Source organism: Prionailurus bengalensis, chromosome X (genome assembly GCF_016509475.1).
Source record: "Prionailurus bengalensis isolate Pbe53 chromosome X, Fcat_Pben_1.1_paternal_pri, whole genome shotgun sequence".
Lineage (NCBI taxonomy): Eukaryota > Metazoa > Chordata > Mammalia > Carnivora > Felidae > Prionailurus > Prionailurus bengalensis.
In genome coordinates this window covers 98,405,184-98,421,080 of record NC_057361.1, presented here as the reverse complement: position 1 = coordinate 98,421,080, position 15,897 = coordinate 98,405,184, and the positions used below count along the sequence as shown (strand labels likewise).

The following is a 15,897-nucleotide window of genomic DNA, read 5'->3' as shown; positions in this document are numbered from 1 at the left end:
TTTTCCATTTATTGAGAGAGAGAGAGAGAGAGAGAAAGGAGAGAGATAAAATGGGGGAGGGGCAGAGAGAGAGGGAGAGAGAGAAAATTCCAAGCAGGCTCCACCCCAACAGATGAGGGGCTCGAACCCATGAACCTGAGATCATGGAGATCACGGAGATCGTGGAGATCAGGAGATCATGACCTGAGCTACAGTTGATCGCTTAACCGACTGAGCCACCCAAGCGCCCCCAGATTTGGCTCCTAAATGCTATTTTCCACTAAAGGGAACTGGAGCTTCTCAGAAAGGTGGCTAATTTCAGGACTGAGGCAGTGAAAGTACAAGATGATCCTGGACTATCTTGCGCCAGAAGCACTCAAAGAATGATGGGGACGTGTCAAAGGGACATAGAAGCCAGTTCAAAGGAGCCCCCGGTGACCAAACCTAGGACAACTCGAGTAGCAAAGGAAACAATGGAAGTAATCAATAAGAAACCCCGAGTCTATACCATTATAAATAAACAGATGAAGACATTGAAAGTTTGATGGGAAATGGAAGATTTACACAACTTCAAAGCACTTTCCCGCGATATATTTATTGACGACGAAGAATCAGGGTGGGGAAACATCAGGACATGTAGACATCACGCTCCGCCTGATGGCATGCAGAGTACGGTGTCACTTCTGTCACAGTCCCGCCAAAGATGTGTAACCTGAACCTAATTATGAGGACACATCACACCCACCCAAACTGAGGGACATTCTCCAAAAGAACTGGCCTCTAGTTTTCATAAGTGCCAAGGTCTTGAAAGTCAATGAAGGACCAAGGAAATAGTCCAGACTAATGGAGATGAAAATGTGACAGTGAAAAAGCACCATATGGTTCGGAACTTTTGCTATCACACACCATCTGGGGGAAACCGAGGAGGCCTGAGTGGGACCTGAGGATTCGATGTTAATTATTAATGCTCATTTCCTGATTTTGACGATTGTGCCATAAATAGGAAGATGTCCTTGTTGGCCACAAAACCCACACAAATTATTCAGGGATAATGGGGCACCGGGTTGGTAACTCACACTCAAATAGTTCAGGAAGAAATACCCAGGACATTCTGTGCTGTAGTTGCAACTTTTCTGTAAGTTTGTGGTTGTTTCATAATAATAATAGTAAATAATAATAATAATAATAATAATAATGGCTCAGTCAGTGGAATATGCGACTCTTGATCTGGGGGTTGTGAGTTTGAACTCCACATTGGGTGTAGAGATTACTTAAAAATAAAATCTTAAAAAAAACAATAATGAAAAGAATGGCTTGGTTTGAAAGGCAGAGACCGTCGGAGGGACTCTTTCAGACTAAGGGAGGCTAGGTGGAAACGACAAATGTCAGGTCTGATTCTGAATTGCATCCCAGAAACCCCATCCCCCAATTTTTTTTTTGCTGTGAAGAATATTATTTGTGCAATTAAAGAACTATGAATATGGTCTACAGGTTAGACAGCAGTATTTCATCAATATTAATTTCCCAATTTTAATATTTGTGCTGTCCTTACGGAAGAGAAATATTTTGTTCTGAGAGATACATGCTGAAGTATTTAGTCTTTTTTTTTTTTTTAATTTTTTTTTCCCAACGTTTATTTATTTTTGGGACAGAGAGAGACAGAGCATGAACAGGGGAGGGGCAGAGAGAGAGGGAGACACAGAATCGGAAACAGGCTCCAGGCTCCGAGCCATCAGCCCAGAGCCCGACGCGGGGCTCGAACTCACGGACCGCGAGATCGTGACCTGGCTGAAGTCGGACGCTTAACCGACTGCGCCACCCAGGCGCCCCTGAAGTATTTAGTCTTAAAGTAACATCGTGGGTAAAATTTATTCCCAAATACTTCAGGAAAAAAAGGAATACCCTATTATTCAAAGGAAATGATAAAGCAATTGAACAAACTGTTAGCAATTGAGGAAACTGGGTTAAAGGAACATGGATGTTCACGCAACTTGCCTGTTAAGTCTGAAATTGTCTTTTAATAAAAAGTTACTAAGGGGCACCTGGCTGGCTCAGTCGGTAGAGCATGGCACTCTTGATCTTGGGGTCGTGAGTTCGAGCCCCACGTTGGGTGTAGAGATTACTTAAAAAAGAAGAATAGTTCCCAGGGCATAACACCTTTGATCGGCTCTAGAAATATGACTATGGTTCTCAAACATTTCCTCCGGGCTGCCTTCCTGTGTGTACTCCCCAGCCTCCCTGATTATAAAAGCAGGTCTTACAGAAGGTGGGGTTACAGAGATCTACTTCTGTTCTTAGGTCCCCTTAATAAACCATTTCTTGTGAAGCTGGAAAAAACAAGCTACCAAAAAACAACTACCAAAGTTACCCCAGATGCACACATTTTTGTCCCGGCAATTCCCCTGCTAAAAAGTACCCAACACGTGTATAAAGAGATACACGCATGGATGTTGATTGTAGCATTATTTGAAATAGTTGCAGACCAGGCTCCATCGAATTGTCCGTTGATAGAGGTTTTTTTTCTGTACCATGAAACACTGTGTAGCTGTTAAAAACAAAGAGTAAATCACCTCAGGCCTGTTAGGGTGACTACTATAAAACAAAACAAAACAAAACGAAACAGAAAATGACAAGTGTTGGTGAGGATGTGGAGAAATTGGGACTCTTGTGCCCTCTTGGTGGAAATATACAATGGTGCAGCTGCTGTGGAAAACAGTGTAAAGCTTCCTTAAAAAAATGAAAACTAGGGGCGCCTGGGTGGCGCAGTCGGTTGGGCGTCCGACTTCAGCCAGGTCACGATCTCGCGGTCCGTGAGTTCGAGCCCCGCGTCGGGCTCTGGGCTGACGGCTCGGAGCCTGGAGCCTGGTTCCGATTCTGTGTCTCCCTCTCTCTCTGCCCCTCCCCCATTCGTGCTCTGTCTCTCTCTGTCTCAAAAATAAATAAACGTTGAAAAAAATTTAAAAAAAATGAAAACTAGAACCACCGTACGACCCAGCAACCCCACTTCTGGGTATGTATCCAAAAGAATTGAAGGCAAGGTCTTGAAGACATATTTGTACATCATGTTCATAGCGGCACTATTCACGATAGCCGGGAGGTGGAAGCCACCCAGATGTCCACTGGCGAATGAATGGATAAATAATATGCGGTGTCTACACACACAATGGAGTATTATTCAGCTTTGAAAAGGAAGGACATCACGTGTCACACCATGGATGAACCTTGAGGACATTATGCTAGAAAGAAGCCAGTCACAGGAAGGCAAATACTATACGATTCCACATATTATGAGATGTCTAACCTAGTCAAATTCACACAAACAGCACAATGGTGGTGCCAGGGGCTGGGGGACAGGGAAAAGGGTTGTTAAATGGGCATAAGAGTTTCAGATTTGCAAGACAAAAGGTTCTGGAGATCTGTTTTAGAACAGTATGAACATATATATGTATGTTCTTTATATATTCAATATATATATTCAACATATATATGTGTACTGTATATATTCAATATATATTTATATATATTATATATATTCAATATATATTCTTTTTTTTAATTTTTTTAACGTTTATTTATTTTTGAGACAGAGAGAGACAGAGCATGAATAGGGGAAGAGCAAAGAGAGAGGGAGACACAGAATCTGAAACAGGCTCCAGGCTCTGAGCTGTCAGCACAGAGCCCGACGCGGGGCTCGAACTCACGGACTGTGAGATCATGACCTGAGCCGAAGTCGGACGCTTAACCGACTGAGCCACCCAGGCGCCCCCCAATATATATTCTTTATATATATTATATATATACTCAATATATATATTCTTTATATATATTATATATATATTCAATATATGTATTCTTTATATATATTATATATATATTTAACTGTGTACTTAAAAATGATAAAAAGGGTCAATTTCAGGTTCTGTACTTTCACCACACTAAAGAAATGAGTAAATCTAGATGTTTGCTATGGAGAGATTCCCAAGGGAGATCATTAAGTCAAAAAACAAGGTGAAAAATGGTGTGTATGCCAAGATTCTGTGTTTGAAAGATACATGTTTGAGTCTGTCCTTAAAAAATTCTGGAAGGATACATCAGAAGCTGTTAACAGGGGTTACTCCAAGAAGTAAGGCTGGGAGGGGTGCCAGGGTAGCTCAGTCGGTTGAGCGTCCGACGAAGGCTCAGGTCATGATCCCGTGGTTCATGGGTTTGAGCTCTGTGTAGGGCTCTGTGCCGACAGCGCGGAGCCTGGAGCCTGGAGCCTGTTCGGATTCTGCGTCTCCCTCTCTGTCTGCCCCTTCCTCGCTCACAGGCTATCTCTCTCAAAAATAAATAAACATTAAAAAAAAAAAAAAAGAAAGAAGGCTGGGAGTTAAAAAGGGGAAAACTATTTCTATGTTCTCACTTTACTTTTTGTGTTAAAGTCTTTTGTACTGGGGGGAGGGGAAAAATAAATAAAAATAAAGCCTTTTGTACTATTTTTCTTACCACATGCATACATGATATTTATAATAAATGTTTAACATTTTACATTATGGCTAATATTGAGTGCTTACAATGTGCCAGGCATTGTTCTAAGCACCTACATGGAGTAGCTCATTTAATCTGAAAGTTACTCTATGAGGTAGAAAAAAAACTAGTGTTATTGCTACCTTATAGATAGGAAACAGTCTCAGAGGGATTAAGTAACATGGCCAAGGTCACTCAACGTCACTCAAGGTAGTAAGTCCTCCTTGAGTCAAACTCAGGCAATCTGACACTAAATCCTACATTTTATTTTTTAATGTTTATTTATTTTTGAGAGAGAGCGGGGGGGGGGGGGGCAGAGACGGAGAGACAGAGGGAGACAGTGGATCCAAGCGGACTCTGCACAGCCAGGGCAGAGCCCGATGTGGGGCTCGAACTCATGAACCGTGGAATCAGGACCCGAGCTGAAATCATGAGTTTGATGCTTAACCGACGGAGCCACCCAGGTGCCCCCATTTTCCTTTTAAAACACCTTTTCTCGGGGCGCCTGGGTGGCGCAGTCGGTTAAGCATCCGACTTCAGCCAGGTCACGATCTCGCGGTCCGTGAGTTCGAGCCCCGCGTCGGGCTCTGGGCTGATGGCTCAGAGCCTGGAGCCTGTTTCTGATTCTGTGTCTCCCTCTCTCTCTGCCCCTCCCCCATTCATGCTCTGTCTCTCTCTGTCTCAAAAATAAATAAACGTTGAAAAAAAAATTAAAAAAAAAAATAAAATAAAACACCTTTTCTCAAATCCTCTTATAAATAGTCACAGTGTTTTTAAAGCTGGCAGCGAGGGCCCCACATTCATTTTAGAGGAGAGGCAAGTAATCAAATCTTTAGAAAAGCAGGGAAAAAAAAGATGGGGAGAGGAAAGTGTGGGTCTGCCGTTACCGAGGAATGGCTTCCCTTTACTTGTTCATGGATGTGAAAGTCTAGATTTTATTGTTCCCGTTCTTTCTATTTCAGATTTATACGTATTTATTCATATTTATTCATATTTCATATTTTTCTCTATTCGTACGGGGACAGTTTCGCTGGGGCAGTATATGTAAGGGACTGTGGCCGGGGAGCACCAGGACACTGGGAGAATTTTTCCAGGAGCCCAGTTGAAGGAAAACCAAAAGATGATTGCTGTTTTAAGCTACTACAAAAATGGTTTATGTATAATGATGGGGAATCCTGGAGTGTTAAAAAGTTAGATCAAAAATCTGGAGATTATCTAGCCCAATTCCCTCATCTCACAGGTGGAGAAACTGAGCCCCAGAGGAAAAAATAAATCACTACAGGCCACACAGCTACTGAAGATGGGGTCTGTACTAAATCTAGGTGTCCTGATTCCTTGGCCACTGTTTTATAAGACTTCCAAAGCCCATGGGGGGTGCCTGGGGGGCGCAGTCGGGTTAAGCGTCCGACTTCCACTTCGGCTCAGGTCATGATCTCATGGTTTGTGGGTTCGAGCCTCACGCCGGGCTCTGTGCTGACAGCGCAGAGCCTGGAGCCTGCTTCGGCTTCTGTGTCTCCCTCTCTCGCTGCCCTTCCGCTGCTCAGGCTCTCTTTCTCTCTCTTAAAAATAAACAAACATTAAAAAAATTTTTTTTTTAAAGCCTTCCGAAACCCTTTAAAACCAATGAACAAATCCTTGTAAGAACTCAGTGAGGTAGGTTAGTGTGGTACTTCTTTTGACTTTTGAGCCATTTACTGAAAAAATGATTAGGTGGCTGTAATGGAAAACTGATTCTACTGTAATTAAACATGTTTTTAAACACTCCAAAAAGAGCAGACTATTAAGGAGGCTTATGACCTCAGGAATTAGCTTTCGGTTTCTTACGCAACCAGTTTAAAGATCACCGCTTCTCACCTGGCATCTTAAATTCCTTTTATATTAGGCATAAAGCCTGTCTTTGCTTAGTGAGATTAAGCAAATACGGGGTCATTAGATCAGCTGCATCTCAGTGCTGTCAGCAAATGAATGGGGGGCAGGGGCAGTGTGGCATCCGCGACTTGCATAAATTATTAGAGTGCATCCCTTTGCCTGTTGGCTTTCCTTCCAAAAGGCTCCCTTTAGGCTGTGGCTTCTTATCCGCCCTTTTGTTATATGGAGTACGCAGGGGGCGCACAACAGGCTTATGGAATTTATTGTGGTAATTTTTATCTGAGTATCACACAGTTTGCCCAAGCAGACTTTTTTTTTTTAATATGAAAGTTATTGTCACCTTGGTTTCCCTACAACACCCAGTGCTCCTCCCAACAGGTGCCCTCCTCGATGCCCATCACCCGCTTTCCCCCCCTCCCGCTTTCCCCCCCCACCCGCTTTCCCCCCCTCCCGCTTTCCCCCCCTCCCGCTTTCCCCCCCACCCGCTTTCCCCCCCCCCCCCCGCTTCCCCCCACTCCCGCTTCCCCCCCCCTCCCGCTTCCCCCCCCCCATCAACCCTCGGATTGTTCTCAGTTTTTAAGAGTCTCTTATGGTTTGCCTCCCTCCCTCTCTAACTTTTTTTTTTTTCCCCTTCCCCTCCCAAGCAGACTTTAATTAAGGTTTGCATAGACGGTTCTTTTTTTTTTTTTCAACGTTTATTTATTTTTGGGACAGAGAGAGACAGAGCATGAACAGGGGAGGGGCAGAGAGAGAGGGAGACACAGAATCGGAAACAGGCTCCAGGCTCCGAGCCATCAGCCCAGAGCCTGACGCGGGGCTCGAACTCACGGAGCGCGAGATCGTGACCTGGCTGAAGTCGGACGCCTAACCGACTGCGCCACCCAGGCGCCCCAACATAGACGGTTCTTGAATCATTAAGGGCAGATGGGTTGGAATTTTTAATTCAAAATTCTAATGGAAGCGACTGCATCATGGACCTGAGGCATAGGTTAAGTTTGGAGTTCTGGGCTTCTGGTCTGTCCTTTCTCAGGTTTTCCTCCTTCTAGTGTTCACTGCTCTCACGCTGGAGCATGCGCGTCCTTTCCAAAAGGTACCTCTGGTCCGAAATTATTTCCTGCCACCGTGAAAATGCCCAGGGCCCCAGTGTCCTGATCGCAGCCAGCAGGATGGGGGAGATGACAGACCGAGCTGAAAGAAAGCTTGCAAAGCATCTCACTTGATTTTAGTGACGGGGAAACTGAGACCTAGGGTGCCGGGTCGGTCACTTGCCCAAGGTTAACAGCAGAGCTGAAATTTGAATACCCCGAGGAATGATTTAACGTAGATGAGTAGATGAGTCTTCGCTTCCTCCCCTGTAGAATGGAAAACGAGGTATTAACTCAGGTCACTCTGAGGATCAAATATGATAAAGTAAGTGAAACCACTCTGAAAACTGCAAATTGGGATAGGCACCTTAAAAAGTTTTTTTTCTATTGAGCTAGGCTGTCTTCCTTTTGCTAAATGTTAATCACTAACACATACTGGCATGTGGCTCTTCCAAGTGGGATTTGCATTTTGAAATTTTTTTTTAAATTTTTTGAGAGAAAGCGCATGCGTGGGAGCAGGGGAGAGGGGCAGAGAGAGAGAGAGAGGGAGAAATAGAGTCTTAAGCAGGCTCCATGCCGAGTGTGGGGCTCGATCCCACCACCCTGGGATCAGGACGCAGGCCGAAATCAACAGCTGGACTTTCAACCAGCTGAGCCACCCAGGTGCCCAGGTTTTATTTGCATTTTGAAAGAGGAGATCCTGAGGACACGTCTAATCCTAGAGGGGGAAAAAAATGGACAGAGAAGCATTCTGGGTGCCCCTCAAATCCCTTAGTCGTGCAGAGCCAATATTTGAACAGTAAGAACACAGCCTGCTTTCAGAGGCCAAGGAGCTGAGGACTTTGTAAAGAACCTGAAAAACTGCCCACATAGTAGTTTCTAGCATCTAGGGTGAAATTTGATTAAATTAACTTAAAAGTGCCTTCTAACACTGAAGTTCTGTAATTACATGATTCCAATGGCTCCATTTTGATAACATACAGTCAGTCCTGTTCATGTCCTTTCTCTTCAGATCCAGAAACATCCATGCCTATGGTATGTTACAAATTGCTATCTGGATCTAATTGTTCATCTAAGTTTTTGAGATATAATTGACATATAACATTGTGTAACTTTAAAGTGTACAATGTGTTGGATTGATTTATTCTGATGTTTTTTATTTTATTTTTTTTAAGTTTTTATTTATTTATTTTGAGAGAGACAGAGGCAGTGCGGGTGGGGTACGGGCAGAGAGAGAGGGAGAGAGAGAACCCCAAGCGGGCTGCACGATGTCAGTACAGAGCCCGACATGGGGCTCAGACTCACAAAACTGAGAGATCATGACCTGAGCCAAAACCAAGAGTCGGACACTCAACCGACTGAGCCCCCCAGGAGCCCCCCTGGTCTTTTAAAAAATGTTTGTATATTTTGAGAGAAAGAGAGTGTGTGTGCACACATGTGGGGAAGGGGCAGAGAGAGAATCCCAAGCAGGCTCCTCTCTGTCAGGCAGAGCCTGACTCTGGGCTTGAGCCCACGAACTGTGAGCTCATGACCTGAGGTTTAATCAAGAGTTCGACACTCAACTGACTGAGCCACCAAGGTTCCTCTGATTTATCCTGATCTTAAAAAAGAAAAATAAAAGACAAAAAGAATTCAACATACACAATAAGCACATACTCTCTCAAATACAGAATATTTTAATCTTACATTGTTTTTTTTTTTTCTAAGTTAAGGTGAAGGACATGAAAGAAAAGGGCCGTAACCTCCGGCCTTGGAAATGCCAACCTTAATGGACTGAGTTTGAATATTATTCGCTGATACTCCACAAGGAAGAAAATCCCAATCTCAGTTGCCTGGATGAATCTGGAGTCCAATCATTACAAATAGCTGCCTGATGTCTATGTGGCAATGTGAGTGGAAGTAGAATCATTATACTGGAAGCACCTGATGAAGGGATCGAATCAAATATTTAGAAATCATGTTGTTATACCCCCTTCCCCATACTTGACACACGTAGGTGCTCAGGATATGTGTTCAATGAATGAATAAAATACATCAATGTGTTGTAGGTCAGGATTAGGAGGGTAGGGGACAGGTTATTCCAGACTTTGTATCAGAGGCATAGAAGTGTCGGAGACCATGGCTCATTTGAGAAACAGAAGGAAGTTCAGCGGATCTGAAGTATAGAGTGCTCTGTGGTGCAGGTGAGACAGACGCCGGGCAGGTGAGGCCAGATCACCGAGGGTTTCACATGTTATTAGGGGGTTTGGGATCTTATCCTGGAATTGAAGGCGGGGGGTGGGGAGGGGGTTGGAGAAGGAGTAAGAAAGGATCTGAAGCTGGGGTGGGCTTTTAGGTCAGGTGGGGTAACAGGATTATCTTCGTGTTTTAGAGACGACTGTGGCTTCTGGTGTCAAATGGATGAGGAGAGGAGCATTGGGAGGCCACCGGGAGGGCACAAGCCTAGAGGTAAGGTGTCCTGTGGGGAGGCAGTTGTGCACACAGGATGAGGGCCTGAGCTTGGCGTTGGTAGCAAGACAGATGGAGAGATGTTAAGTACCGAATGAGCCAGTGAAGAGGTCCTGAGAGAAAAGAGTGAAATTAGCACTCCCCTCCCACCCCCAGCAAAACCCAATGACATTTACCAGCTAATCAAGTAGAAAACAGAGCCCTGTGATAGCAGCAGCAGTGAGAAATAGCCCAGGGGTTAGTTGACAGTAAATCTAATATTCGTTGGCTGTGATATAGCCGTCAAGAAAGCAAATGCCATCTTAGGGAGCTCTGAGTAGAAAAATCTAGTGTCTAGACAAGGGATGTGACTGTCCTGGTCTGCTCTGTACAGAAGGGTCTGTGCCCTGGGGTTGGGGGTTGGGGGGGGGGCGGGGAGAGAGACTCATTTCCCACCTTCCACTTGGGAAAGCTATAAAGGAATTGGTGTAAACTCGAAGGAGAGACTTGAACTCCGTTCTTTGTAACAACAGAGCCTGGAAGAACTGTGGGGCCAGATTTGCCTTCAAATTGTTGGACCCCCGTGGGAAGAGGGGCCAAGCTGCCTTTGTGTGGTTTCAAGGGGGTAGAAGTTACCAGGGGGCCGGTTTCACTCAGTCTCACGCGACCCAAGTGGCGGTCCGTGGTGCCAGTGAGTGCTTGTCACCAGAAGTTGTCCAGCCTGGAGGGCAGAGCCCCTGTACGTGGGACAAACAACAACAACAACAAAACACAAGCAAGACACACAGCAATGCGGGGACAGAGTCAGCGGATGACCTTCGAGGTTCTTGCTGACCCTGTGATGTGTGAGTTGTGGCCAGGACGGTGTACATTTCGCAGCGGCCCTGCTCAGGGATGAGATGGACAACGGTACCTCTCTCATTAGCTTTTTAAGTATTCGCTTATTCAGAATAGGTCGCGTGGGGGTCGGCAGACCGGGTGAGCTGCAGCCTTGAAATCACTGAACTTGGCGCGGGGGGGGGGGGGGGCTGGGGGGGGGGGAGCCCGGGCGAAGCCTCTCAATCGTCAGGAGCAACCGCGCAGTGGGATCAACTTTGGCTGCAGCTCCGCCGCACGAGAGGGGCGGGGTTAACTTGAACGGGTCCTCAGGAGAAGGCGATTGGCCCCGGGGGATTCGAAGGGGCGGGACTAGCCCATCGTTGCCATTGGTCCAGAGGGATCGCAGCCAGGGGGCGGAGCCGGCGAGGGCCGGCAATTGGCTAGGCGAGAGCCCACCAAGCGGTGGGAGGGAGCCGGCGGACGGACGGGCGGGTGGGCGAGCCCGCTGCCGGGAGCCGGGATCCCGGAGTCGGGAAGCAGCCGCGGCGAGCTCGCCAGGGCCGCAGCGGGGCGAGGGGGCGCACGGGGCGTTGGCATCGGGGCGCGCGCGTGCGTCGCCGGCTTGGACGCGGCCATTCAACAGCTGGCCTCGCGGGCCACAGTCGCAGAGAGCGATCGAGAGCGTTGGCGGTTGCGACTGCGGCGGCCGGGAAGAGGCGGCGGCGGCGGTCCCGTTACCTCAGCGGAGACCCGAGCGGAGGCGCAGCGGCCCCTCAGGCTCCGGGTAAATGCCCTCCGCGGCTCTCGCTGACAGGCAGCCACGTCCCGCTGCGTCTCTCGGGCCCCCGCCGGCCGCCCCGGCCTAGGCGAGGGGGGGGCGGGGTGGGGTGGGGGGGAAGCTCTGGTACCGCTTCGACCGGGCCACGAAGGACCCTCGGTGGAGATTGGGGAGGGGAGGCGCGGGAGGCCCGGGCCGCCCCACCTGCCCCCACAGAGTCGGGCTTTCCAGAGATGCGCCTGGGCTCTTCCCCTGGTCCTCTCCCTTCTCCCTGGACCGCGCCGGGCCCCGGCGCCGCACTAGGGGGCGCTCAGGGGCCCCCTCAGGCCGCTGCCCCGACAGAGGTCACTCGAGGCGCTCCCCCGGGGTACGCCGGCGGCGGCTTCCCGCTTCTGGGAACCGAAGGTGCCCTCTTCTGTTCGAGGTGGGGGCCGGGGCCGCCCCCCCCTCCTGCCCCCGCTGCCGCCCCCGCGCCCGGCCCCGTCCAGTTAACGGGGCCCCGCGGGTGACTGGGCCCCTTTGGCTTCAGGGACTTGTCAAGAGTGTCACTTGAGGTGTTCCGGGGCGGCGGGCGGGATAATCCCTTCCCCTGTCTGACTGGGAGAGCCGGACTCCCTCCCGGGGCCCGAAGCACCGGGTCCCGAGGTGGGAACGGGGTGGGGGGGCGGGGGGGGCCGGGGAACAGGGAAGGGGGGGCAGGGGGCGGGGCGAGGGGAAGAAGCGGGGTGGGGAGGCCGAAGCTGTGGGAGAAACTGCCGTCCCCGAACTCGGGGCGGGGTGGGGGGGGGGGAGACGGGGTAGCCTCGGCCCTGGGGACCCTCGGCTTTGCGTGTGGCGTCCTGCCCTTTTTGCCGTTTGTTCGGAAGGCGGCCGTTCCCGGAGCACTTTTGATCGCGGCCGACCCTGAGGCGCGGCTCCCAGCGCCGGGGCGGGTCGCCTTGGGGGGCCTTTTCGGTTTCTCGGGGTCTTTTCTCGTTTGAGGGTAAAGGTTTCGAGGGTGGCGCCCATTTGGGGCCGTTTGCCCGCCGGCCTCTGAGGTAACTTTCAAAGTTCGTGCCGTTGACCTAGCGTGAACTTGGGCGGTGCGCCTGGGGCGTTCATGCTGAGGAGATCCCCGCCTTGGGCTAATCTAGTTGGGATCCCCCAAGTTCTGGTTTTTCGGTTGCCTTTCTTTTTTTTTTAAGCTATTTATTTACTTATTTCCGAGAGAGAGAGAGAGAGAGAGAGAGAGAGAGAGAGAGAGAACAAGTGGGGGAGGGGCAGAGAGAGACAGGGAGACAGAATCTGAAGGACGCTTCAGGCTCCGAGCTGTCAGCACAGAGCCCAAAGGGGGATGGGGGTGGGGTGGGGGAGGACGGGGGGTTGGGGGAAGGTGGGGGGCTGGGGCTCGAACCGACAAACCGTGAAATCACGACCTGAGCCTAAGTCCGAGGCTTAACCGACTGAGCTACCCAGGCGCCCCTAAACCCACCCACTTTAAAGTGAAGCCCCTGTACCCACCCACGTTATTTTTTTTTAATGTTTATTTATTTTGGGGGGGGGGTAGGGGCAGACAGGGGGGCAGAGGATCCTAAGCGGGCTCTGTGCTGACAGCAGAGAGCCCGATGTGGGGCTCGAACCCACCAACCGTGAGATCATGACCTGAGCCCAAGTCGGACGCTTAAGCGACTGAGCCACCCAGGCGCCCCCTTTTGGTTGCTTTTTAAAGAATATGGCATTCCAGGAGTCACATTTTTTCTGTGCCCTGCTTTTTTGGGCGGCGGGGGGGGGGGGGTGTCTCTCAAAGCACGGAGTCACTGGAGGCATGGAGTAAATTGCGTGAAGGGGTTTTTACCCCGACTCCTGTTAAGCGCAGAGAAAAGTGACAGTGGAATAAGCCTGCTCGCCCCGGTCCCCAGGGAATCCCAGCTAGCATACATATCAGAGAATGAATGGCACTGATTTGTGGGGGAGTAACACTGGGGGGAGGGGGCCTGCAGAGGCCATCTTAGCTCCTGTCGTGAGTCAAGGGCTGTCCCTGGGTCAGCCTTAGAGGGGTGTGCTTCAGCCTGCACGATATTTTAGAAAGCCATTGAATTAGGGGTCAACAGTGAAAAACCAAAAGATCTTGGGGCACCTGGCTGGCTCAGTCGGTGGGGCATGTGACTCTTCATCTCGGGGTTGTGAGTTCGAGCCCCACGTTGTGGGTAGAGATTACTTAGAAAGAAAAAGAAAGGTGGAACTAGAGGGTATGATGCTAAGGGAAATCAGTCAGTGAGAGAAAGAGAAATATCATGGGATTTCACTCAGATGTGGAATTTAAGAAACAAAACAGATGAACATAGGGGAAAGGAAGGAAAAATAAGATAAAAACAGAGGGAAGCAAACCATAAGAGACTCTTAAATACAGAGAACAAGCTGAGGGTTGCTGGTGGGGAGGTGGGGGGGGATGGGCTAAATGGGGGATGGGCATCAAGGAGGGCACCTGTTGGGGTGGGCACTGGGTGTTACAGTAAGTGATGAATCACTAAATTCCACTCCCCAAAGCATTATGACACTATATGTTAACTAGCTCGGATTGAAGTAAAATTTAAAAATTTTTAAAAAGATAAAAACTGAACGATTTCAATAAAAGTCAGGATTTCCAGTTTCTCTTGGAACACCAGAAGGCTTGATCTGCATCTCGCCTGTGGAAGGCAGATGCTAACTGCTTTAGCGGGGGTCTGAGTGTCCCACATCCCCCCAGTCCTGGGACCTACCGGACCACTGACCCAGACCACCGCTTGAGGGAGACAAGCCCCCCCTCGGGAAGATTCTAATTCAGGATTAGCTTCTTGTCCTACTGTGTGGTTAGAGAATTGCTGGACACGCAGCAGAGCTGACTCTGTGAAAGGCGAATAAACGTGCCACACGGGGATGTCGTGGGTGTCACTGGGGACGGTCTGATGGTCAGACTCTGAGCCCTATCCAGAGGTGGTAACCTCGCTTCTGGACTGGGGTTTTGAATCCGGCTGTGCTAGGGACCCAAAGAGGCATTTGGGCTGGCCTTGCCATTCTCTTCATCCTTCAAAAAAAAAAACCCCATTAATCGAGAAGTCCCCAAAGGCACCGCATGTGTTCTGGATGGATAGGTGCGAGCCATTTCTGCCTTGCCATTTGGGGTGGAGCGTTCTCCCTTGTGTCGGTCTGTCCAGGCGCCGCAGGACGTCTAGCCCCCCTGACTCCCAGATTGCCACGTGGCAGCAGTGCCCTTCCCTGTGCCAGCCCCTGTGACAACTACAACCGGCTGTTCCTACGCGTGTCCCAACACTCCTGAAGGGAGCAGTTACCGGGACGTTCAAAACCCCCTGGATGCGTATCCCCAGGAATTCGAACACTCATTTCAAGCGAAAGGCTGTTCGAACCCTTTCTGCTTCTCGGTGACCCAGAAATAGCCTCTGCTTCATCACTCACCGTTTTCTTCCTCGGCTTCCAGTTAATCGTCTTCATTCCTTTTTCTCTCTAGACTCCCATCTTCGAGGGCGACTTCTTGCTGTAGCCCCCAAAGTGTCTCAAACGGAATCGTCACTTGGTAGGTACACTTGGTTGATCTCGACGACATTCGCTCACTGATAGCTCTGAGAGCCTGAAGGGGCACACGGGCCTGCTTTTCAGCATCTCACTGTTCCTCTTTAGGTTTTCCTAGGTTCAGGTTTAGCACCCTGAAGTTCCCGCGACGTGCCAGGCACCATTCTAGGCTCTGAAGATAAACTGGTGACCCAGACAGAGGCCGGTGCCTGCCCTCGTGGAACTTCCAGACTAGGGGTGGGGGCGGGGCAGCTAAAAACCATGTCAACAAACGCACATGATAATCGAGCATTTCAGTGTCACGCTGAAAGTAAGATGGGGTGCTATGCTTCAACATGACAGGGGGCGGGGGGAGCCGTGCTATTTAAGATAGTGTTCTGGGAAGGCTTCTCTGAGGAGGTGGCATTTGAGCCAAATGTGAGAAATGAGAAGAAGCCAGCCGTGAGAAAAGGTTAGGGGAGAGAGCACTTCAGCCAGAGGGAACCGCAAGTGCAAAGGCCCTGTGGCGTGAACTTGGATCTGCGAGGAACGGTAAGAAGGCTGGATGGAGAGAGAACAAGGGCGGTAGGGGAGAAGGGGCACACAGTGTGTTGAGCCGGGTGGGCCGGGGCTGGGTTTTGAGGGTAAGCCGTTTGAATTTTGTTCAGAGCATGATGAAAAGTCACGGGAGGGTTTTAAACAGAGTGACACAATCTGACTTGAGGTTTAAAAAAAAAATCGTTTTGACCGGCACTTAGCATAGACTCTATGGGGCAAGGACGACAAGGAGAGACTGGTTGGGAGGCTGTGGCAGTCATCCAGGTTCCCGATGGCGCTGGCTTGGACCCGGGGAGCAGCGGCGGTGATGGAGGTGGCCTTGGAACGTGGTAAAGGTGGGATCAGAAGGAC

At 49.4% G+C, this 15,897-nt stretch overlaps 1 protein-coding gene across 1 annotated transcript in view; it reads left to right on the top strand.

Moving 5' to 3' along the window:
- The first annotated feature begins 11,101 nt into the window (after window positions 1-11,101).
- Window positions 11,102-15,897, top strand: part of LOC122477767 (A-kinase anchor protein 17B-like) — a 30,387-nt gene continuing 25,591 nt past the window's right edge. The window contains exons 1-2 of the mRNA XM_043571123.1: window positions 11,102-11,469; window positions 14,948-15,013. The gene's annotated coding sequence lies outside the window, so the exon portion shown is untranslated. The remainder of the gene's footprint in view (window positions 11,470-14,947; window positions 15,014-15,897) is intronic.